At 37.2% G+C, this 26685-nt stretch overlaps 1 long non-coding RNA gene across 1 annotated transcript in view; it reads right to left on the bottom strand.

The window, feature by feature from the left end:
* The window catches only part of LOC144375814 (uncharacterized), a 62635-nt gene that overhangs the window by 28214 nt on the left and 7736 nt on the right, over positions 1–26685 (bottom strand). Inside the window, exon 2 of the long non-coding RNA XR_013435681.1 lies at positions 11457–11588. This is a non-coding gene — a long non-coding RNA (uncharacterized LOC144375814). The remainder of the gene's footprint in view (positions 1–11456; positions 11589–26685) is intronic.

The raw sequence follows: 26685 nt of genomic DNA, 5'->3' as shown, positions 1-26685 counted from the left end.
GGTTTTTCTGGGATGGGCTTATTTCACTTAGCATAATAGTCTCCAGTTCCATCTATTACAGGCAAATGCCATAACTTCATTCTTCCTTATGGCTGAGTGATACTTTATCTTGTGTGTGTGTGTGTGTGTGTGTGTGTGTGTGTGTGTGTGTGTGTATATATATATATATATATATCACATTTTCTTTATCAGTTCATGTGTTGAAGGAAACCAAGGTTGATTCCACAGTTTAGCTATTGAAAGTTGAGCTGCTATAAATATTGATGTGGCTGTGTCACTGTGGTATGCTGATTTTAAGTCTTTGGGGTATAAACTGAGGAGTGGGGAAGCTGGGTCAAATGGATATTTCATTTCAAGTTTTCTGAGGAATCTCCATACTGCTTTCCATAATGGTTCTACCAATTTGCAGTCCCACCAGCAATGTATGAGTGTACCTTTTCTCCTCACATCCTTGCCAACATTTATTGTTGCCTATATTCTTGATAACTGCCATTCTGACTAGAGTGAGTGGAAATCTTAGAGTAGTTTTGATTTGCATTTCTCTAATTGCTAGAGGTGTTGAACATTTTTTCTTATACTTATTGATCGATTTCTGTATCATCTTCTGAGAAGTGTCTCTTCAGTTCCTTGGCCCATTTATTGTGGATTATTTGTATTTTTTGGTGTTAAGTTTTTTGAGTTCTTTATATATCCTGGAGATTAGTGCTGTATCTGAGGTACATATGGTAAAGATTTTTTTCTCAATCTGTAGGCTCTCTCTTCATGTTATTGATTGTTTCCTTTGCTGAGAAAAAGATTTTTAGCTTGAATCCATTCCATTTATTGATTTTTAAAATTTCACTTCTTGTGCTTTAGGAGTCTTGTTAAAGAAGTCAGATCCTAGGTGAAGATTTGGGCCTATTTTTTCTTCTATTAGGTGCAGGGTCTCTGTTCTAGTGCCTAAGTAAGTGTGTGATCCATATTGAGTTAAGTTTTGTTCAGGGTGAGAGATAATTTATACCTTTCTATTTGGGCATCCCTATTGCTTATAGAATACTGTTGCATTTTCTTTAATAGTATAGTAGTCCATGAGATGTTTACAGTCATTCTGGTTCAACTTCATCCAAACAAATTACAGGATTGCTCTACTCATTCCCTCAGATTAGTCATATGTTTAGGCCAATTCAATATCACCAGATGTGACTCAAGACACTCCTCTGTTTGAAGACCTGGCAAATAATTAGCCCCATTTCCTCCTCCCTGCTATGGAAAATAACAACTTTACTCCAAGGTGGAAACTTTGCTGTCTGTATCCTCGAGTGAGGAGGATGTAGAGTGGAATCCATGTAAGATGAGTGGGAAAAATGGTTCTATTTTGAAGCCCGTGAAATTTGGGGGTCATGATTGTAAGATAACCTAGCCTAAACTGACCAGGTATATTTGGGCTCTACAACTTCCATTTTTGGCTATGGCAAACAACTTTTCACACAGTAATCAGAATGTTTTTAAAATAAAACAGATTGATCAACATTTCTGTTCAATGACTTCCTGTGGACTTGCACAATAACAAAATTCTTAACATGAGTACCATGCTTGGTCTGCTTCTCCAACTTCATTTCTTGCATCTCTCTTTTTCTCTATTTCAGACATACCAGACTCCTTTCAGATGCTCAAATGCAATATCTTCTTTACCTTGGTACTTTCACAAACTCCATGAGTATCCCACCTCACTCACCTAAAGAGCCATTGATTTTCTTTTATGCCATCTTCAAAGTTACTGTTTCAAGAAAGGAGGATTTTTGAGCACATGTTAGATTAAGTTTACCTTCTGTATGCTTCTGTAGCATTCTGCCATTTCTCAAAGCAAATCTCAGTATATTAAATTTTCAGAATGTCTTCTTATACTACACTTGCTACAAAGACAGGGAATCTTCATGTCCTGGCTCTGCCTCTAGCATTTAACATAATTCCTGCACATAAGAGCATAAATAAGCATTTCTTAGGTGAATTGAATGAACCATTAAGAGAAAATCCTGTTACCACATCTGCTAACTGAGGTGTCTCTTAATGATGACGATACTTCATTTCAAGGTTGTACTGTGCACTTCTCTACTTTGTATCCTGCTCACACCTGCTGTTGGTGATGCTTATGACTGTTTTATTTTTTAATTTTTCATCTCCTCCCTTCAATTTCCAGCTCTTCACCTGAATCATTCTTATTTATCCTTCAGATCTCAGCTTGAATGACATTGCCCTTGAGAATAGTCTATCATTCTTCAGACCACACTGGGCTCCTTCATTTATATTGTCATGACACTGATTTTTTAGTTTCAATCCTAGGGAGTCATTTGGCTTTTGGTAATCACTACTGTCACACTTGTACTACCAAGGCCACTTCTACTTTTACTGTTACCTGCTAATATTGACTGTGCTCCATATATTAAGTACCCCTCTGTCATCTTTATCTCTTATATCCTCAAAATCACTGTATGAGAAGAGGATAAAATTTAGCTTAAGTCTGCGGTGGTGACAGGGGCCTGTAAACCCAGCCACCTGGGAGGCCGAGGCAGGAGGATCCAAAGTTTGAAGCCAGCCTCAGCAACTTAGTGAGACCCTGTCTCAAAATTAAAAAAAAAAAGAAAGAAAGAAAGAAAGAAAGAAAGGACAAGGGATGTAGCTTAATGTTAGAATGTCCTTGGGTTCAATCCTTAGTACCAGAGGTGGGGAAAAACACTTAGATTAAAAAAGGAGGGAAAATTTATGTAAGCTCAACAATTGATAAGACTGTGATTTGGAAACCAAATGTGTATTTCTACTTCAGAGCTGGTATTTTTTTAAACTGCTGTATTTTATTTAACTTATGTTTTGGACCCAACCTGAGATTATCTTCCTTTAAGTAACTGAGTTTGGTTAAATTACATTTATTGCTATGTTACATATGTTTGGTTTTGTTTCTGTAATTTCATTTTGCATTTTGCTTTCTGTTCACACTTTGAAACTATTTATTTATTTGCTGATTGATTGATTGATTCTATGGAAAGTGAAGGGAAAAAAAAAAAAAGACTTTTGTTGGTTTCTCCCCAGCCCATGTCCAGTTGATTTTGTTAATTATTCTATAACATAGGCCCATGGACTTATGGGAATTATATTATGCAGGGAATTCTACTTCTAAGGCATGCGCTGGCACTCACATTTATAAGCATCCAAGATGTACTGAGAATGATTGTGCACACTGTTCTCAACAGTGTCGTGAGCACAGGTTGCAGTTAAGTTTCTTGGCATGTCCTTGATTTGCTGGTTGATGGCAGTGATATCAGGTGCATTATTTGCATTGTTTTTACTAATTTCTTTCATATTTTACTCCTCTTTTTTTTTTAATTTGAAAATTCAATCACTCGAACATTGAATAGGCATGTTTTATTCATAACAGAATGGACTGCAATTCTAGGTATGTTTTTATTTATTTTGTTAATTCATTTTACGAGGAATTTTTCAAGAAAAGATTATCCTCCAAATACACTTTAAAAAGTATTTTATTATGCTTTCTACTTTTGCAACATCAATAAAAATTTATATTGTTTTCTGTGGTCGTAATTTTCAAAGTTCTCTCTATTCAGGTTAACAACACTTCCTGTCTTTTAATTGTGTCTTTTCCCAGAAAACTCAATTCATAATGGATATTATAGATATTTTTGCTTATTTTATTCTTACATATTCAAATACATCTATCTTGGTGTAAAACATTTGGTCTTATTTCTTATATATGAGGAATTGTAGACATTGCTTCAGAACACTTTTGAATCAGTTTGATTTTTTCACCCCTGTGGATGACTTTGTAAAGTGGATACTCCTTTCACTTGCTTACTTGGTTAGTGGAAAAGTTATAGAGAGATAGAAAAAGAGCAGCTAGATGTTGTAGGATACTATTTGTAACCACTGAAGCCCCAGCATTTAGTGGACATGTTTTGGTTGGTCATTCTGTATCAGTTTTTCTTGGGACAGTGTATACTTTGAATCCTAAGTTACTTTGTTTCATAAAATATTTCCTGTTGCCTATTTGAGTATATTATTTCAACTAAATTGTTCAGTTGTCTTTTGGGCACTCACAATGTACCTGCTCTGTTGTCCACTATATCTTATTTTCCTTGTCATTTTTTAACCATTTCACACATTTTGAGCATTTTTCCCCTAAGCCTGTCCTTCCCATTTCTTTCTCAGCTGTATTTTAATTTCATCACAGTTTTCACTTTTAAAATGATTTTTTTCCTCTTCTGTGTTTTTCCCAAAGTTTTCTCAGTTTATGTTTATTTTTTTTCTATTGCCTTATCATGTCTTCTTTGACCTCTGTGTCTCTTCTTTGAGCTCTGACTTTCACAGACACCATTGAAATATTTTTTGACTCTGAATAAATGTTTGTACTGTTGTTCTGCTTTGCAGAGTAACTCCTGATGTGGCGATTGTTTGACATGTTTCTTTCTTCCTCCTATCTAGTTATATCTATGCATATTTCTCAGAATGGCTTTTTTTCTGGTTATTACTTATCATTAAATGAGGGCAATTCTTTTTTCTGGGTCAAGCATTTGCTAAAATGTTGGATGAAGACTACTGAAGGCCATTTTGTGGGGCATGAGACAATTTTCCTCCAACTCTGGGGTTCTTTTGCAAAGAATTCAATCCCTTTGCCATCAAGAATGACTATATCATTCAGCTGGGTGCACATGTGCAATGACTGTGCAAGGGGATTTAGTTATATTCCATTTCTCTAGATGGTAAGTGCCACCTCTCTACCTTGTCAATACAGGCATGTGACTTTCTACAAAGATGATGCAGCTGCATAATTAATCTTTCAGACCCTCAATATTTGAGGGTGTAAGGATGCTCCCATTGCCCAAGTGGCGCCCTGAGGAATGACTGTGACCCACACACATGGGTTTGGAAAAGAAAACAAAAGCCAGCAGAGAGAAGGTGAAATGACCCTTGTATGGCGTAGTGCTGTGATTTTGGAAACCTATGGTGTTAACCTCCCAGATGCTTCTGTAATTCCCACCACGGTTGCTGTATTGTAGGCATCAAGAGCCTCAACTAGATAGAGAGGCCCAGAACTGGGCCAATGGTGAGACCCTTTCCCTCCAACTAGTGTTCAAACAGGAAGCAGAAATGATGAAGGCCGGTAGGGATACTAAAGCTCTCGCCTTCTTCAAAACATCTATAGGTTGCCAGATGCAGTGGCACACACCTGTAATCCCAGCGGCTAAGGAGGCTGAGGCAGGAGGATCAAAGCCAGCCCTCAGCAACAGTGAGGCGCTAAGCAACTCAGGGAGACTCTGTCTTCAAATAAAATACAAAATAGGACTGGGGATATGGCTCAGTGGTCGAGTGCCCCTGGGTTCAATTCCCAGTATTCCCCCAAAACAAAAATAAATAAATAAGATTCATAGGTCACTAAGTTATAATGAGGTAGGAGTAAGAAGTTCTGCTGCACTATTGCACAGTACAGTGGTCATAGATAATGATGTATGATATCTTTCAAAAAACTAGAAGACAGGATATTGACTATTTTTGCATAAAAGAAATTTAAAAATTTTGAGGAGATATATGTTCAACCTGATTTAAACATTAAAATTTAAATATGTGCAATTGCATGTTTTCATTTATTAGCTAAAAACAAAATTTAATTTAAACTTTAAAGCATCTATAGGTTTCTATGATTTGGCTATTTCATAAGAAGATGAAGACAAGACAGGAACGGTGGCCATCAGCCTATCCAACCTGGAATCATGCAACAGAGAGGTCCAGGCTGAGTTGCCAATACAGGGCTTTGAGGGGTCAGGCCATGGTGTGCCCCTGGTCGGGGGTACCCAAGAGCCCTGGAAAAAAGGGCCTCTGTGAGTACTGTGGTTTTCTTTCTCACCTCTGGATGGGCTTAGGCTTGAATCTATGCTTCTTGCTTTTTCTATTCCCTCTTTCTCCATTTAACTCAGTGACTCTTTTTAATTTTTTTTAATTTAATATGTCATGTTAAATTAATTGAAAACTCTTCAATTCATTGTACACAAATGGAGCAGAATTTTTCACTCATCTGGTTGTACATGAAGTAGAGTTACCCCATTCGTGCAACCATACATATATCTAGGGTAATGATGTCTGTCATTCCACCATCTTTCCTACCCTATACTCCATCCAAATCTCCCCTTTCCCCCATCCAAAATACCTCTAATTATCCCATGCCCCCCCCAGCCCCATTATGGATTAGCATTATCAAAGAAAACATTCAGTCCTTCATTGTTTGGGATTGGCTTATTTCACTTAGCATGATATTTTTCAATTCCATCCATTTACCTGCAAATGCCATAATTTGATTCTCCTTTAATGCTGCAACTCAGCCACCTTTATTTGGTGCTTGGGCTTCACTTCTGTTGTACTAGTTGAAAGTCCCTTTAACCTCATGCATTGTCTGGAGAACCAATTCCCATTGCAACAAGAACTCAAGGGCTTCATTGGACACCAGTGGATTGATAGGGTGCTTGCATCTTGGATGCAAAGGAAGTCCTATTATCAAAAGACTTCAAAACATCTATAGGCTACTAACTTATAATGAGATGCCATGCATCCACTTGAAGGTGTTTTAAGCAGCCATTATTAACCATAAGAGCTGCATGTCAAGGTAGAGGGAAAGTTCTTGGATTCTTTTACTTTGGCTCCAAGGTGCTTCTGGGCATCCATTTTTAGTCTACCTAGTTTTATAGGGATCTATGGCAGATTCCAACTTTAAACAGGGATGCAGAGAGTTGTAAGTTAGAAAGGATGACAGGAGGGGAAAGGACACAGAGAAGAAGAGAGAGAGAGAGAAGGAATAGAGGGAGGAGGGAGAAAGAGAGATGGAGAACTAGGTAAGGAAATGAAGAGATGCCTAGGATGAGAATGGGAAGCCATGTGGGATAGTGGTGGTGGTCAGAGGCAAGAGTGAACAAGGAGCCAGAGAGGAAGAAAGAGCAAGCAAACCCTCTGGGGAGGACTAGTGATGATCACTACTGTCAAGTGAATTGCTCTTGTGTGCAAATGGAGTAGAAGTCATAGTTTTTTGAACAGCAATCACCTCTACAACCATCTTTCCTTGCTTTGAGCAAAAGAGAGTCTGCTTTCTTTCTTTGTTTTTTTAAATGGTGCTAGAGATTGAACCTGAACCTGAGACCTTTTGCATGCTAGGCAAGCGCAAGGTAAGTGCTCTACCAGTGAACTACAGCCTCGGCCCTGGGATTTTGTGGTTTTCAAGACTTGGAATATAAATTCTGAAGTGCAGATTTGTTTTCTCAAGGAAATTCCAAGGTTTGTATGTTAAGATTAAGAACTGAGGGGTTTGGGGGGGGTGGGTGGGGGTGGGGGATGGATCTCTTATACTAGCAGTTATGATTCAAACTGTGGTCAAACAATCCCCTTGACACTCAGGAACTGTCAGGAGCCTCACTGTTATTCTCTGAGGGAATAGGGCTGAGCCATTCTATGATGTCCACAGACTACTTTCATTATTCACCATTAAATTTAGGTGGTCTATGCCTGTTAGGTACAAGTTAAATCAAAAACTCAGGAAACAATAGGCTCTTTATTGCATAATAATGATAGAGGCAGAAAGCAAAGAAGGCAGGCATTGGGGAATGAGCATGAGGTCTACTCTTGCTCCTCAACCCTCAGAAGCTTCCCAACACCTCCCAGGGGTGTGGCAGTCTATGAAGCTTAGAGGAACTCTTTGCCCATGAGTGGGGCTGAAGATGGGAACTCGCACTGAATGAAATCAGCATTGTGCAAGCTGAATTATCACTCAGCAAGGGGGAAAAAAAAACCTAATGTTTGAGAAAGTGATTTTCTTTTCTTTTCTCTCCCTCCCACCACTCCCAGTGCTGGGGATGGAAGCCAAGGTCTCCTACATGCTAGGTAATTGTCCTACTGGTGAGCTACAGCCCCAACCCCTTATTTATCTATTTTTCTCTGCAAGTAAGAAAATGAATATGCTGAGGTGAAAGAACACCAATTTGGGAAAACATATGTCGTTTTATTTTTCCAAGGTGGCAGGGCATCTCAGTATATGAAACAGAAGTTTAAAATGCCAGTAAACACTTTCTGCTGATTCTAATTAATTTTTGGAATTATCTTGACAACAATGACATTCATTTAATGCGAGAAGAGTGTGTTGGTTTTAGGCCCCAATGCTGAATTTTCATTAAATCTTTTTGAATAAGCAATGACATAATAGCCATAAATAACATCATATTTCTTTCCAAATGCAATTGTTTTTTTTGTTCAAAGGGAGTCTGCCCAGTTTTAAAAATAACATAAACTTGGACTTGGCACCTGTATGTATCCCAGTTTCTGTAAAGGACAACTGATAACACAAATATAATTCAGACAACAGTTATCATTCATTGTTTCAATATGCAATGTTTAAATGAACTATTTCATAGGGTTGGAAGGAGACTTGAAAAGAACATCGTCTGAGGAGTCCGAAACCCAGTTGAAAAGACAAGATAAAATAGTAATTCATTAATTGGTTAATGAATTAATTGTTCAGTCATTTGAAATGTTTATTGCTAGACAGTGTATAGTAATGTGGATCTGGACAAAAATAGATTTGATCTTTGACCTTGTGAAATCTGCAGTCTGGTCTGGGAGAGAGGCAGGATTCAGATAACCATAGCAACAGATAAAATTAAACTGCAAGAAGACCCTTGACCTCTATTATGAGAGTATAAATTTGTGTTTGTAGGAGGGTTTGTCGAGAGTTAAGCATGAAAGCAGAATTTGAGCAGTTTCAGATGTCATGATCCAGAAGTGGTGAGTTCATTACTTCAATAAACAAATATTAATTATTTAAAAAATGCATAAGTGACTAGAAATCTCAGAGGTCTTTGGAAAGCCTGAGTCTGCATTTACAGCAAAGGTTTAGAAGTGGGCAGGATCAGCCTGTTCTCAAGGATCAGGTTGCAGAAGGAGGGCTCCCAGGCGGAGAGGTAAGAGACAGGTGAGGAAAAGGAATTCTGTTTGCTAGGCGAGGCTGAAAGAAGCCTTGAATGCCAGACTTCAACCTTTGTGCCCAAATTCTGAAGGTTAGAGTTCTCTAAACTCATCAATCTCACGTTACCTTGATGGTTTTCTTAGAAATACAAACTACCAGGTTTTGGGTTGGACCACAGTTGGAATCAGGATTTGAGTTAATCCAGTCATTCTCAACGTGGGTTAATTTTCTCCAAGAAGACACTTGGCAATTGCTTTAAAACATAATACATTATAAAATAGTTGAGATATTGCAAGGCCAAAAGATCAAGAGACAAATGCTCTGTGTGTGTGTATGTATGTAAATATATATATATATATATATAGATATAGACTGTTGTTGAGGGCGAGGATATAGTTCAATAGTAGAGTGCTTGCCTAGCATGTGCAAAGCTCTGGGTTCCATCCCGAGCTGCAAAAAAAAAAAAAAAAAAAAAAAAAGGAAAAGTCATTATAATAATTCCCAAGAAGAGGGGGCACACCATCATGCCACATAGGAAAGTACCAAAGAATGACAGGAGGTAGAGAAAGAGGAGAATCTGTGGCCAGGAACCATTATTGAGATTTTTTGCAGGAAGGATTGGGTGAGGCAGAGTAAGCCTAAATTTAGGATTGAGGAGTTTAATTAATTTCAGCAGAGGGCAAAGGGCTGTCCCTAGATGTCTAGAGGTAATTAAAACAGTGGATAGTGTCCTGGAGCAAGAAAGCCCAATAAAGTCAGGTGGTTTGCCTAAGGACTCCAGACTGGTTAGTTTGTATCTGAAAGTCATACTAACCTGTGAGCTGATTACTATCTCTAGGAATTGCCTAGCTGTGGGAGGAGCAGTCCTTTCAGGGTGAGCAAGGCCTTAGCTGTCCAAGCATTGGAAAATAAAAAAAAAAAAAAAAAACATGGTTAACAGAGCAAAGTCTGGCAGTGTGAGAGCTGCCACTGAGGCCCAGAAGGTAGGAGGCAGGGAGACCATCAAACAGCCCACAACACACAGGGCAGCCCCAGGTCTCATTGTCTCCAAAGCTCAGAATCCTGGAAAACCAATAAAAAATTTCTCAAGGACAAGCCAGGGATATCTTTATGTAATTTTGAAATTCCCAAGAGGATTCTGTAGATAAACTTAATTTGGGAACTGTTGGCATAGGCCTTAGCGAACAAACTTCTGATGAATTGGGGACAAGAAAATGACTTATGGTAAGTAAAAGTTTTAGGAAAAAAAATGTCTGTCTGTAAGTAGTCAATATGTAAAAATATTTATGGATGGGAAAGAATGACATCAAATCTAGGGCAGTCCAAACTCTCAGGGGAATGAGATCAATAGATTGACAAAGCACTTTTCAAGTGTCTTTAAAGTTCTGCTTCTTTTTTTTTCTAAATTTCTTTTTTTTTTAGTTTTATTTTTTAGGTGTAGATGGACACAACACAATGCCTTAATTTTTATGTGGTGCTGAGGATCGAACCTGGGTCCCGCCCCGTGCTAGGCGAGCCCTCTACCCCTGAGCCACAATCCCAGCCCAAAGGTTCTGCTTCTTAATCAAAGAGATCTAAAGCAGATTTGGGAAAATGGTATTTAGCAAAGTTGAGCATTGGGTACATGGATAATTATTATTTTTGTGACTTTTCTGAATTAAAAATTATTCTTTTGTTTTAGTCATCAAATATATTTCAATAACTCAAGAGCAGAATGATCTATTATATTTATCCAGATAAAAATTCGTCTTATAAACACTTTAAAAAGTTATGCAGTTCTTACAAATAGTGGGAGAAAAACATGTTTCCTCATAAGAAAATCCCACTCTGCCCTGCCCGGAATCATCCCTTTGTCCAATGTATCCACATTATATACACTACCCTCCCATTAGTGATTTAGCTCCCTTGGTTATCCGATCAACTGATAAACTATACCTTATTATAGGCGTGTGTGTATATTTTTTGAAAAATTCTATATAGGGAGTTCAGTACTATCTATGATTTCAGATTTTTGTTGGGAGTTTTGGAACTCCCAGGTCAGGTCTCCACTGAGGCACTGCTAGATAGAAGACATATAATGCATATTTATTGAATAGAATACCTAATAGTTGACTCAATAGTATATTTCCCTCTAAAGTGGTAAATTTATATTTCGGTACTTTACCTAAGAAACCAGTAAAACATTCCATTTTTTAGGAATGTGTTGAATCCCCTCAGTTGGCAAATTTTTTTTGCATTCTCAGTATGAGAGATCCCAGTGTGATTGATTTATCTGTGACATTTGTTCAAAAAAAAATGTTTATGTGGAAGGAATTAACCATCCACTCTTTAACCACATACTATCAAGGCACACCTCTTATCTAGCTATAATTGTTCTCTCAGGGCATGATACAATGTGTAAAAAGTGCTTTATGTGAATCCAGGGTAGCGGTGGCGTTTATATTCTCATAACATTCATCAAAGCACTTACCGTGGTTGTAACTTCACAGGTCTGAGTGATGATTTGGCCTATGTCTGCCTTTCCTGCTAGAACATAAGCCTCCTGAGTTCCACCCAAGTCTTCTTCTGCTCATGGTAGCACCCATAGCATTCAGCATGGTTCCTGATACACGCATGAGAAAGAAAAGTGAACAAGAAAAAAGCATATAAAAATAGAAAGTATAGAATAAGATATAAAGAACAATGCCTAAAGTAAAACAAGGGACAATAAAAGCAAATAGTGCATAGTCTTTAATTACAATTCTTAAATTATAACTTCATTTTTTAAAATTCAGTGCATACTTGTATGATATCATCAGCTGGTACTTACTGAGCACTTTCCATGTGCCAAATACCACACCGATTAAGAGTGTTACTCATGTGATCTTGGGAATAATTATGGATGATTCTTGACTTATAATTTTGGGATTTTATAAAGATGTGGAAGGGATATGAGTTGTTCAATAGAAACCATTCTGTGAAGTCTGAACTTTGATCTTTGCCTGGGCTGGTGGTGTGGTCCTGGTGGCTGGGGGGCATCAGCCTGGGCCATCTCTCAGTCAGCCCCATGATCCCAGAGGAAACTACCAACCAGTGAAATGTACCGATTGCTAAACTCTGATGTTCAATGGGTGTTAGAGTCTTTTGCTGCAGCCAGACTGCGGCAAATGGGCAAGTTGGATCAAATTCATTTTTGGCCTTGGATATTTTCAATTTGGGGTGGCTTTAATTGAGATGTCATCTCATCCTAAGTCCAGGAGCATCTGGGTAAGAAGGAAGTATTATTATTCTGTTTCTTTCAAGAAAACATGTCTTAATGGAAATAACTCAGAAAAATTATAAGTAAAATTGATAGCAAAAGCTTTACTCATTCAAACAAAGGTGAATGCAAATGCTTATATTGAAATGAAATATAAGATACAATAGATCACACAGAATAAAGAAAGGCACACTCTTCCATGAAAATATAATTCATACATATCACTGCCATATCAAAGTATATAAGGATGTCCTGAAACACACAGGAGAAAAGAATAGAAATTGTTCATTTAATTATACATTAATATACCACTTTCAGTCTTCAATAGATGCAGAAATTCAAATATGCCAGATTATAAAGATTTCAGTAAGAAAGCTATGGAGAATAATAGAATAGTCATATACTAAACTTGAATCCTAAAAATGGCAATCATTTTATTGTAAAATGCCCTAACTCATTAATATAAACTGATCACATATTTATTTACAAAATAAATCTAAGTATATTTTCCAAAAAAGAAATTTTTATAATAGCAATATTTAAACATATTTTCATAAAAATATATAAATACTATAATGCCAGTTCAAACAAAACAAGCCTAATCTCATAAAATTAAAACAAAATCCTCTATAAGTAGCTTTTGTACCTATGAGGAACAAAACTGTGATTCAGAATTACTTTGAATATATTTTTTGAGAAAGTTTGTTTATAAAGAAAAATATGGGATGTTGCCACAGTGATTCTTATGACACATGTGCAGGTTTTAAGGTTCCATAACTAACAAGAAAGGAGGAACACAAAATAATGAAGCATTCAGCTAAGAGATGTGAAAAGGCAGCAAAATTAGCTTTAGGAAAGCAGAAAACAGAAAATAAGAATGAAGCAGAGATTCATCGGCAAAAAAGGAAAACATTAAAATTCATTTTTAAAATCTAATATCTAGAACTCACCAGTACTCTGAACGAATAACATAGACAAATCCTACAAAGTCTAACCAAAGAATAAAAGAGAAATGTTACTGAGATGCTATAGATAAGAAAGTATTTAAAAGCATTGGAAGAGAATGTTATGCTAATAAATTTTGAAAAGCTCAATGAAATAGACGATTTTCTAGGAAAATATAAAGATCCAAATTGACTAAGAATGAAGCACAAGAAATAAACAAAAAAACAAACACAACTGAATAGAAAAAAAAATAATAACTAGGGAAGAAATCGAAAGTGTTGTCAGAGGCTTACCTCCAAAAATGGTTGTGGTGCAAATGTTTTTATGAACAAATTTTTTTTTTCCAAGTTTGAGGAACAGATAATTCTTTTGCTCTATAAACTGGAGGATGGAAGAAAATCCAAAGCTTCCTAACTGGTTTTATGAAGCTATCATAACCCTGATTCTGAAGCCTGACATTAGCAGAAGTGAAGAAAAATGCAAGCTATTTTCCTGCTTGTATAATCCGAAAGAAAACATTAGGACGTTGACTCTGATGCTATGTGAAAAGATCAAGTCCATGGCCAAGTTGCATTCCCCCCCCCCGAAGAACAAAAATATGCATTCATATTCAGAAATCTAGTATTAAAATATAGTACCTAAACAGACCCGAGAAAAGAGCATATAAACATCATAATAAAAATGTATTCGATAAAATCAAATACCAATGTTAGCTAATTGGAATAAAAAAAAAGTAGTTTGTGAGATGAGAAAAAAAAAGGGTTTATTTTAAACCATAGAAGATTATATGCAATAGAGTAATAATGGAGGAATTTTAAGGACACACCTGCCATCAATACAATTCTACAGCATTTTTGGGAAATTCTAGCTAGTGAAATAAGACAAACAATTGGTAAAAGATGGGTAGCGAATGGCAAAAGGACAAAGATTTCATTTTTCAACATACGATTTTTTTTCTCCCTTAGAAAAATCAATTAACCTTAGTAAAAATCTGTTGAAGCTAGTAAGTCACATAGAAAGTTGTCTAAATGCAAAATAAAAAAGACCACTCACCTCAACAACAAGAGCCTTGATAACCCTTGGATATTTAATAAAACCACATCGCATTGTTTTTTTAAAAAAAAGAGATTTTTTTTATTCAAACGAATACAATATACAGAAGAACTGGAAATAAACTAAAAAAAAAAACATTTAGGGTCTGTGTTAAAAAAAATACTACAAAATGTTATCAAGATACATTAACCAAAACACAAAAGTGAAAAACATATTGAAGGTATTATTTTATAAATGTAATGGTTTCCTAAATAATGGTTATGTTTAAGGTATTTCCAATTATGTTCTTGCTGATATTATTTCATAACTTGAAAAGATGTTTCTGGAAATTATCCAAAAGTATAAAAGAATGAGGATAGACAAATGCATTTAAAAAGAAGAGTGTCACAGAGATGCTGTTGAAATGTCTATAAAATGGTGAGTTCCACAGCAATGTGGCAGGTGACCTAGACAGAGAGGAGCAATGGAGCAGGAGGGACGGTAACCAGGATGCATGTGACAGAAGTCAACCCCCAAGTAACTGGAGAAATGTTGCACTCCTTAGAAAATGTTACTGGGAATATTGGTTCCTTGTTTTAAAAGTCGATTATATCACTAGAGACAAAATAACACTAATAATTCCAAATGGATCAAATATTTGAATGAAAAGGTAAATAAAATCACAACAGAGCTAAACGAAAACATAAGTATTATTAGAGTTGAAAGTAAAATAAGTTAATTGAAATAGTACTTCAAAATTTCTTTAAAGTAGCCAAGTGCAGTGGCACATGCCTGTAATCCTAGTGGCTTGAGAGGCTGAGGCAGGAGGATCTTGAGTTCAAAGCCAACTTCAGCAAAAGCAAGGCACTAAGCAATCCAGTGAGACCCTGTCTCTAAATAAAATACAAAATAGGGCTGGAGATGTGGCTCAGTGGTTCAGTGCCCCTGAGTTCAATCCTCAGTACACACACACACACAAAATTTTTTCTTTAAAGTAAAAAAATCAGTTAAGGTCCACAAATATTAAAGACACCAAAATGACTATGGAATTAATGGGCAATGATACATTGAGAATAATATATTTATGATGGACAAAGGACTAATATCCTCAACATAGAAAGTATGTTATATGTGTGTGTGTATATATACATATACACACATATATTATATTTATGTATTATACATACATACCTATATACATATATATATCAAAACCAATCACTGTTACAGAAGAAATATCAGTTCATTAAAAAGAAGAAAGCAAATTCGTAATAAGTATGAAAAAATTCAACCTCCACAGTTATCAAAAGTACAAATGTAACAATGTATACATTATCAAAATACCAAAGAAAGAAATGCAATACTTCTCTGTGTTCCTCCTTGTATGCAATGAAAATTCATACACTATCAAGGGAAGAGAAACATGGTAAAGCTACAGGACAGTGTAACCGCACAATTTGGCTGGAGACCACCAGGATGTAACATATCCTTCCTCTTTCATTTTCTAGCTGTGAAACTTTATGTGTTTTCTATGCTGCCGTTTCATCTTCACACAAAGAAAACAATAGTGATCTTTAGTACTAACGAGATGAAACGATTTAGTTTATGTGAAGAAATTAATATACAGCATGGCATTTAGTAAGTGCTCAATAAATGTTAATACATATAAAGCTATGAGTTCATGTCCATAATCTTTCATTTGGTAATTCCACCGTAGTGCCCTGAAGAAATGATTAGAGAAGCACGTACAGGTTTTTGTACTTGATTACAACAACTTTAGTTGTAACAGCAGGGAACTAAAAATGAGACAAATCACAGATATATAGGGCTTGGTTTAATAAGTCAGGGCTCATTCAAAAGTTGATAATAGACAAACATAAGACGTGGGTAAAAGCGTGGGTAATGCTCACAGTAAGATGTTGATTTGAGAAAGTTCGTTGCAAAATTATACATGGATTTTAATTTAATTTCATTTTAAAAATATATTTACCGAAGCAAATATTTTTTTTTGCCAAAAATATTAAAAGTTCAGAATTAACTGCTAGTTATTTCTGGAGTTTGATGTTATGAATTTAACTTTCTTAATACTTTCCTATATGTTCCACTAATTTTCAAATACATGTAAATAATTTTTATAGTTTGGCAAAAATGTCACTTCAGTCATTGAACAACTTCACTCTATTGCTAAGTCCTCACCTCTGCTCTGACAGCTTGCTTGTTCAACTTTGCTGCTGATTGTCTGGACTGCTTTCCAGCCAGGCTGGGTGGTGCTGCAGGCTAGGTCATGGGCATCTGCCGTCAGCAGGGAGCAGCCCCGAGCAGAGCAGCTAGTTCAGGCTGCGGTCGCTGCTGGAATTTTTTTGCAGTCTCTTATTAGTTAGCCTCCTCTCCATTAACTGATCTACTAAAAATGATACTAAATATCATTTAATCACTGCACCTAAATCAACCTACTCTTCACCCACCATATATGGGAACTTCGGCGTTACAATTAAGACACAGTCCCTGCTGCCAGCCCCTGGCACACAACAGGGGAGACTTGCTCCAAATCCTATACGATGCTCTACCACGGCTCACAAAGATTCTTCGTCTTGTGGCAAGTAAAGGTTGGTAGCACAAGGGTTGCCAGGCGTAGCAAGTAGAAATACTGCGTGGGACAAATATGGCATGAGACATATTTAAAAATAAATTACAAATGTATCTGAAGTTCAAGTGTAACTGGGCATCGTGTATTGTGTCTGTCAACTCTAATCAATAATTGTTACCAACCCCTGTGCTCCTTTCTCACTCTCATCTTACTGATGAATAAACTGAGGTTCGATGAAATGTTTAAATATCTTTTTATTTTTTAGTTATAGATGGGCATAATATCTTCATTTCGTTTATTTTTGTGTGGTGCTGAGATTCAAACTCAGTGCCTCACGTGTGCTAGGCAAGCGCTCTGCCACTGAGCCACAACCCCAGCCCCCCCAATTGAAGTTTTTGTGACTTGCTATATTCTCATATCCAACCATCAGGGCCTGAATTAGAACCCGAACCCATCTCTTGAATTAGAACCTGATCTCTTGCTTTCAGTCTAATTGTACGTAAAGCCTGCCTTATGTGGGGCTTCATTTGCTTTTACATTTGTGTCTGTTTTAACCAGTTTAAGGCAGTTGATTTTTTTTTTCTTTCTGGATGATGCCACTTCTGGTTAATAGTCCTCTGTGAATTAGCCAAGCACCCATAGGGTCCTGCAGAGTATCTGGAAGTGGGGATGATGGATCAGGGAGAGCCCCATTACTAACTCAGTCCCAGTAGAAGAGCATCGTACCTCCCTGCTTCTGCGGAGAGAGCTCTTCCTGGCTGTACACCCCAAGGGAGGGCAATGGTTCATACGAAAATCTACCTTTTAGTCTAAGCCCAACCCTGAGATGTATGGAGGGCAGGGATGCCCAGGGCTAATTGAGCAGAGCACCTGCTCCAGCCCATCACCTCCCCTAGCTCAGCAAAGTGCTTGATTTTTCATGTGTCAAGTGAATAAATGCTTCCCATTGAGCGGGAGCCCTGGTCCTTCAGTGGACTTTCCCAGAGGCAGGGAGGAGAAGCATCTCCCCCAGGGCTCCAGGGTGAAGTGCTCCTTAGAGGAGCCTGACATGGCACTTGGTGTCTTCCTTCCGTGGAAGCCCTATTAGAATTCCAGACTCAACCCCAAAGAACTGAGTTTTAGGCAGTGTTTAAGCACACACTTCTTGATAGAGAACTCTTCTTATTTTCTGTTGCTTTGACTGAATACCACAAAGCGGGTCATTTAGAAAGAAAGAAAAAAAAATCTATGTCTTCCAGTCCTGAAGGCTGGGAAGTCCAAGGTGCAGGGCCACATCCGGTGAGGGATTTCTGGCTGATGGGGACTTTGCAGAGTTCCAAGGCAAAGCAGGCATCGCATGGCAAGTCAAGGAAGCTCACAAGCTTAGGTCTCTCTTCTTACAAAGCCACCAATGCACTCATGGGTGTCCTACCCTCATGACCTCACCTCATCCTAGCCACCTGCCACAGGCCAAATCTCCAAACGTTATAGTCAGATTCATCTGTTTCCAACCTTTTAATATGTTACAATGGAGATTAAATTTCCACACAAGTTTTGATGAGGATGTTCAGACAATAGCATACTCTACCAGGCTCTAGGGCCATAAAAAGAGAATATGACAGAGATCTTTGCATCATTCAGTCCACGGCGGACAGACACATAATCATGAGCCACCAAACTGAACTGTTCCCGGGGTGAGTGAGTTAGCTTCCTTATGCACAGAAATTGTCCCTTCCCTTTGGGGCACTCATGAAGCAGGTTTGCTTTTGTTTTCTTTATCAATGACCTTAGTATTCAGGAGAGATGTAGAAACTTTGGAGGAGAAGGAACACCCCTCAAACTGTTTTGACTTTAAGCCTAGAACATTCCACACTTAGGTAGGCAGGACTATTCCATCTCTCCTTGTGTATTTATTACCATCCGTTTTGTGTATGGAGATCAACCCGAGAGGAACCTATTCTCTTTCTCTGCTTTTTCCGCTATCATTTCTGGCTCAGCTGAGGAGTGGGCCCCAGATATGAGGGAAGGATCCACGGTGTGTCTAATCTACGTGGACATCAGGAGAAGGTTCTTGTATTTTTCCAAGGGTTGGTTTCTTTTGCCAGCTTCCTGGGTGGGGAAGAAGCATCTCATGATCATTTGGAGAGGCTGAGTATGGAGGTTACAGACTTATACCCACCTGGGATGGCAGTTTAGGGCCCACTCACCCTGGAAGTCCTCTGGGGTTTTCAGACACCTGCTCTTCTGTCCCCCTTCTCTGCCTTATCCTCCTTAACCTAGAGAAAGTGATTAAATGTCTGCCACACTTCAATAAACAGAGCAAGGATCTGCAGGCCCTGCTGCGCCTCGGGTGGTATGACAGGTTGAGTCTCCCTTATCTGAAATGCTCGAGAACAAGAAGTGTTTTTAGATTATTTTCAGATTTTGAAATATTTGCATAAACATCATGATCTATCCTAGGGCCGAGACCCAAATCTAAACACAAAATTCATTTATGTTTCATATATATCTTACACACACAGCCGAAAGGTAGTTTAAGACAATTTTTTTTTTTAGCGTTGCCTGCGTTTAGACTGTGACCTAGCACATGAGGTTAAGTGTGGAACTTTCCGCTTGTGGCATCGTGTCAGCATGAAAAAACGTTTTGGGTTTTGGAGAATTTTGCATTTCAGATTTTCAGATTAAGTCTGCTTAGCCTGTAACTCCTTAGAATTCAAGATCCAGCAGGCAAGGGGCGGTGCCTTCGAGAGCTGTGCAGTTTGCAACACAGACACACACACACACAGAGGCTCTGCGGAGTCAAAGCGATTTCACTGCTGGGATGCAAAGCAAGTGAGAGGAATTTGAAGATCACTGGTCATTAAGGCCCATCTGTCTGTCTGTGGTCTGAGTTGGTGAAGAGCAACACGGAAAAAGTGTCCAGGCACAGGAGGGGGGGAGGATCAGGTTTTGCTCAAATTTCATAAGATAAGTTTTGAGAGATTCAGAAAACCACTGAATAATACCCTCAAACCAACAGAGAGCTTGGTGTTCATTAAAAAAGAGTTGATTCTGCTCCTATAAAAACAAACAGTTGCTCCAGGCTGGGTCTCTCTTATGTTATTGTTTGGTGCTGGGATACTGTGACTTTTTGAGCACAGAATTATTTTAAGATCAGCCCAAGGAGGTGTGGCTAACCTCAGTTGCAAATGAACTCGAAACAACAGGGAGTCCTTGGAGGATTTATGTTTGGCACCTTGCAGTGCTTTAACCTGTTACAGTTGATAAGCAACATGGTCAGGTGTTGGTTGCACGTACTTCAAAAGTAGGTGGTCTGATCTGACTTGATCTCCTAGTAAATGAACAAGTACATCCCTTCATGCACATGGCTACAAATCACACAGAAAATATCCACATTTCACTGCCATGAATCTAACGTGTGCTAATGTCCCTCTCTCCCATTCAGTGATTTAATGAGCACCTTAATGTATTTGTAGCACGAGACACCACAAATACTAAGCAAGAAGCAAGATAAGCCGTTGTTATCAACTCCAGAGAAGTTTATGAAAGGTGACAGACCCATAAACTGGGAGATCAGTGTCACAAATGCAATGTTAAAAACATGTCTGGGAACAATGGAACTTGGAGTAACTTAGACATCCAGACAGATATGAATGCTCTTCCTTTACAAATTGACACAACAGACACAGTTCATAAAATATTTTTTTTAAATATTTGATACGTGGACAAACTCATAAGAAAAAAGAGGATCTTTCCAGGTGCCCAAAAAGAAATTAATGAATGAATTAATTAATTAATATCCATGTGGTAAGAGTAACTAGAAAGCCCAGGTCTAAATGCAAACCTCAGGGGCCCTGGGTGAGATTCTAACACCAGGGTGGGAAAAGGAGGAACATCTTTCCACATTGGGGAGACAAGACAGGTAGAAGTAGAAGTCCTGCAGTCTCTGGAGGTGTTCTGTCCCAAAGAGGCCATGCTTACAGACCCAGCAAGGCAGAGACAGAGCCTGCCTTTAGTGCATCCCTGTATGGGAGAAAAACAAACAAAAAATACCTCCCATCAGAAGGCGAAATCCCTGACCAACATTTGTAAATCATATTAGCATACGTATAAGTTTCTTGTGGCTGCTGTAACAAAAATATACCACAACATTTAGAGTCTTTAAGCAACACATATCTATTCCCTGATAGTGCGGAAGGTCAGAAGTTTGAAACCAGCATCACAAAACTGAGATCCTCCCAGAGGATCTAGGGAGCCTCAATTCTTCATCTAGTGGCTACTAGCCTTTCATGACTTGTGGCCACATCACCCCTGTCTCCTCTCTGTCCTCACATTGTCATCTCAGTGTGTTTAGTCTCCCTCCATCTTCCTTTCATAAGGAGATGCATGATGACATCTAGGGTCCCGCTAGACTATCCAGGTTAATCTCCCCATCTCAGAATTCTTACTTGAGCACAATTGCAAAATTATTTCTTGCTATATAACATAACATTCACAGGTTCTAGGAACTAGGACATGGATATCTATTAGGACATTATTCAGCCGATTGCACTGATTGCTATTTTAAGATACTAGTTAATACTTAAATTCAATATTTCAATACTTTTTGATAATAATGATTCTTTCGATAAGTAAAATTCCAATATGGTGTAGCACCTACATCCAAAAAACTTCGTTTCAAATTGGAATTTCCCCGTGGTTAATGATGTCGAATACCTTTTCAGGTCACTTATTTCTCCCTTCTGTATTTCCTTTTGTAAAAATGTCTATTCAAATATTCTGCCCATTTTTTAATTTATATTGCATATTTACTTATTACTTAGGTTTTTAGATTATTTTGTTATTTTATTTTTGGTGCTGGGGATGGAACCCAGGGCCTTATCCATGCTAAGCACATATTCTACCCCTGAGCTACACCCCTGGCCCTAGTAGATTTTGAGAGTTCTTTATTTAGTTAGAATTAAAATAATTTTTCTGATATGCTGTTTAAAATATTTTCTGCAAGTCTATTGTTGGTCTTTTCATCATTTAATGTCTTTATCAAAGTAATTGTTTTATTTTCACGGATTCCAATATTAACTTTTTACAGATGATGGTTTTATTGTTGTATCCAAGAATTCTTCATCTAACCAAAGGTCATAAAGATTTTTTTTTCTATTTTCTTCTAAAACTTTTCTAGCTTACATTTAAATTTATGATGAATTTTCCATTAATTTTTGTGTAAGATTTGAGTTTTAGGTAAAGCTTTGTTTTCAACTGCCCTTTCTCCATTGAAATGGCTTCAGAGATTTGTCAAATTTTAATTTCTTCCATTGTTATAGATTTTCTTCTTGGCTCTTAATTGATTATGTGTCTATATTTTCTTCGACACGAAGGTATTGACAATTCTTATAAATTTATAATAAAAATTTTGAGATTAGATGGGATTCCTCCAACTTTACTTTTTCCAATATTGTTTGGTTATTCTAGTTCCTTTGCCTTTGACTTTTTATCCAAATTTTAAAATCAGCTTGCCTAGCAGCTAAGATTCTTATCAGAATTGCATGGAATATATAGGTCTCTGTAATGGTTTGGATATGGGTTGTCCCGCCAAAGCTTCCAGGTTAATTCAGGAATATTGTGTATGAGGCGTGACATGATTAGATTATGAAGCTATCACCTGATCAGTCCATCCTCATTTGAGTGGACTAACTAGGTGGTGATAGTAGGTAGGTCAGGCATAGCCAGAGGAGGTGGGTCACTGCGGAGAGCCCCGGGAGGGTGCATCTTCTCTGCATCCCCTTTCCCCTATTCCTCTTCCCATGAGTGGAGCAGTGGTCCTCTGCCACATCTTTCCATCATGATTTCTACCTCACGTTGGGTCCATAGCAAAGGATGTGGTCAGCCAGGGACGGAAGCTCTGAAACCATGAACCCAAATCAACTTTTCCTCCTCTAAATTGTTCTTGTCAGGTATTTTGGTCACAGTAATGAAAAGTTGACTAACACAATGTCCAGGGGTGGGGCAGAAATTATTCAACTCAAGCAAAAGACAGAAAAGAAGTTTGAAAAGAGACAGCAGCCTCTCAGGACCCATGGGATGATAATAAAAGATCGTTCATATCATTGGAATCCTAGAGGGGAAGGAAAAAAGAGGATGATGTAGAAAAAAAATGTAAAGAATCAACAGCTGAAAACATCCAAAATTTTGAAAAAGAGGTACACCTAGACATTCGAGAAGTTCAGACCCCAAACAGGATTAATCAAAGAAATGCATACCACCAAATATCACAATCAAATTGTGTGAGATTAGATGTGAATCAATCAAACAAGGACAGAATCTTGAAAGGAGACAAAGGAAAAGAACTCCTAGTGGAACAATGATTCAAACAGGGATAGATTTATCTTTGGAAATTATGAAGCCCAGGAGGCAGTGAACATTTTGAAAGTCCTGAGAGATAAGATCATCTGAGATGTCTAGATCCAGAAAAAAAAAATTCCTTCTAAGAATGAAGGTAAAACGAAAGCATTCTCACGTATAGAAAAGTTAAGAAAGCTGTCAGGAGATCTGCTCTCAAGGAATCCCTTAATTAAGCCATTTCAACTGGAGGAAAGGAATACTACAGAGAAAATTTTAGAATATCAGGATTAAAGCAAGAGCAACAACAATATTAAATATCTGGATAAGTATAACAGATTATTCTGCTCTTGAGTTGTTGAAATATATTTGATGACTAAAACAGAATAATATATATTTTCTGGTGAAGTATTCAAGGTCTATGGATGTAATACACAAGACAATTACAATATAAAGATACTGAATTTTTGTCATTCCACCATAAAACTAGACAGAAAAAAGTTAAGTACGTGATAATCACAGCCATATATATGTATGTACGTATGTTTATGTGTATATATACAGGCATATAGAGAGACGCATTTTAAAAAGAGAATAGGAAATGTGAAAAATATACTAAATAAGTCAAAATGTCAAGCATTATTTAATTAAAAGAAAGAAGACAGAAAAAAAGAAACAGAGAAACAATAAAATAACAGACCTAAACCCAAACATACAAAGAATTACACTAAATATTAATTATTGAAATACATCAACTGAAAACTAGGAATTGTCAGAGTGCATGTTTTAAATGACTCAATGATATATTATTTAGAAGAAACTCATTCTCAGTGTAATCATATAAGTAAATTAAGCCTAATAGAAAAGATATGCCATGGAAACACTGGTCCAAAAAATTCGAGAGTGGTTATGTTAGCAGATGAAGTGGATTTTATTATTTATTGATTGATTTTTGCAGTACTAGAGATTGACACCAAGGATGACTCTCTATCACTGAGCTCCATTCCCAGCTCTTTTTATTTTGAGACCGTGTCTTACTAAGTTGCCCAGACTGGCCTTGAACTTGTAATCCTTCTGCCTCAGTCTCCCAAGTGTCTGAGATTACAGGCCGGCACCACGGCACCTCACAGTTATAACCTTCTTTAATGTGCATGAACCTAATGATAGAGCTTTAAAAGACATGACACAAAAGCTGATAGATGCGAAGAGAGAAATTTTTATAACTCTACAGTTACATGTGGCTGTCCAGTGCTCCTCTCTTGGTAATACACAAAACTGACCAAAAATCAGCAAGGAGATAGGATTGAACACCATCAACCAACTGGATCTGGACAACTTTATGGGTATTCTACCGACAGCAGGAGAATATACATTCCCTTTAAAGTATATGGAAAAGTCCACAAGGCAGAGCATCCCAAAGGCCACAAAACAAACACAAAAAAAATTTAAATTATGCAAAAGGCAGATCCATAATGTAAATAAGATAAAAATTGATAATGGGATAACAGGAAGATAAAAGAAAATCTCTAAACACTTGGAAATTCAACAATATCCTTCTAAGTATTTTATTAATCAATGAGGAAGTTCTAGGGTAAGTTAGAGAATAGTTTCAACTAAACAAAAATGAACATGAAACGAATCAAATTTTGTGAGATGTAAAGTTGTGGGTAGAGGGAAATTTATATGCTAGGTGCCTAGCATAGAAGAGATGCCTCACATACATTATATAAACTTATACCTTAAGAAGAATAGCCTCAAAGCAAAAAATAAATTAAAAAAACACAGAGAAACGATAGAAAAAAATAATCAAAGAAACTGAAAGCTGGCTCTTTAAAAAGGCCAATAGTTTCAATAAATTCTCAGCAAGATTGACAGAGAAAATAGAAAAGGAAACAATTACCAATATCAGGATTGAAACAGAGGGCACCACTACTGTCCCCCCTGACATTAACCAATGATAAAGGAACACTATGAACAATTATATATGAATATTTTTGATAAGTTAGGTAAATGGACAAATTCCTTGAAAAGTACACCTTATTTAAACTCATTCAAAATGTGACAGACAACTAGAACACCCCTATAATTTTTTTTTAAGTGCTAGTCAAGCATACTAGTCAAGCTGTTTACCACAGCCCAGGAACAACCTTGAAACTTTTAAGAAAATTAAACCTGTAGTTAAAAGCTTGCTAAACATGTGGTGTATACACACACACACACACACACACACAATGAAATATTACTCAGTCATAAAGAAGAATGACTTAATGATATTTGCCAGTAAATGAAGGGATTTGGAGAGAGTAATGCTAAGTAAAATAAGCTGATCCCAAAAAACAAAAGGGCAAATGATCTCTGTAATATGCGGATGCTAACATGGACACAACTTTCCTGTCATATACATACATGAATATACCACAGAGAATCTCAACATCACTAGATCCACAAGACTAGGATTCTAATTAGGATTGCATATAGACCATGTTTGTATAACTATGTCAGATTGGACTACTGTTGTGTATAACTAAAAAGAACAAAAAAAATAAATCTTGCGGTAATTACCTCTATATAGGGAATAGGGGTAGGAGGGAAAGGGACGGGGAAGGGGAATCGCATGGATGGTGGAAGGTGATGGACATCATTGTACAACATTCATGTATGAAGATGTGAATTTGGTGTCAATGTACCTTATAGACAAACAGAGATATGATAAACTGTGGTATAAAGGTGTATGAAGAATTGTAATGCTAAATAAAAAAGAGAGCTCATATATAATGGCATAATTTGTCATGAACATACTTTATACACAGTTACAAAAAATTGTGCTGTGAATGGATAATTAAGAATGTAATGCACTCCACTATTGTCATGTATGTAAGAAATAAATTTAAAAAAAAAATCTTTGTGAAAAATTCTCCAGACTCAGATGATCTCACTGGAAAAATTCTATCAATCCTTCTTCAAAGTAATAAAATCAATTCTATCATATATATTCCAAAAAAAAGTTGAAAGAAGAGGAAACCCTTCTTAAATCAACATAAGAAGTCATCATTTCAGGATACAGGGGTGAATAATAGGTAGGAAGGAAGGGAGAATGGGAGAGCGAAGGAGGGAGGGAAGAAGACTGAAAGGGAGGAGAGAGGGGAGGGAGAGAGGGAGGAAAAAGAGAGAGAGAGCTGGAGGGAAGGAAAGAAAGAGGTAAGGAGAAAGGAAGAAATAAAAGAGCTAAGCAGGAAGAGAAGGAGAGAGAGAAAAAAGAAAAACTGTAGTCTAATTTCCCTCACATGCACTAATTTTTTAAAAAATGTATCCAACAATTTGTAAAACACACACACACTCACACACACAACTATGTAGTCTATCTTAAGTCTATCATGTTTTTAAAAAAAGAGAGAGAGAATTTTTTAATCTTTATTTTTCAGTTTTCGGTGGACACAACATCTTTATTTTTTATTTGTATGTGGTGCTGAGGATCGAATCCAGCACCCCGCGCATGCCAAGCAAGCACCCTACCGCTTGAGCCATATCTCCAGCCCCTTAAGTTTATCTTAAGAGTCTATCTTAGGTAAGTCCAGTTCAATA

This window comes from Ictidomys tridecemlineatus, chromosome 3, assembly GCF_052094955.1.
Source record: "Ictidomys tridecemlineatus isolate mIctTri1 chromosome 3, mIctTri1.hap1, whole genome shotgun sequence".
NCBI classification, from domain to species: domain Eukaryota; kingdom Metazoa; phylum Chordata; class Mammalia; order Rodentia; family Sciuridae; genus Ictidomys; species Ictidomys tridecemlineatus.
Note: the sequence above shows the minus strand (reverse complement) of the source record. Positions and strands in the feature narration are given on the sequence as shown.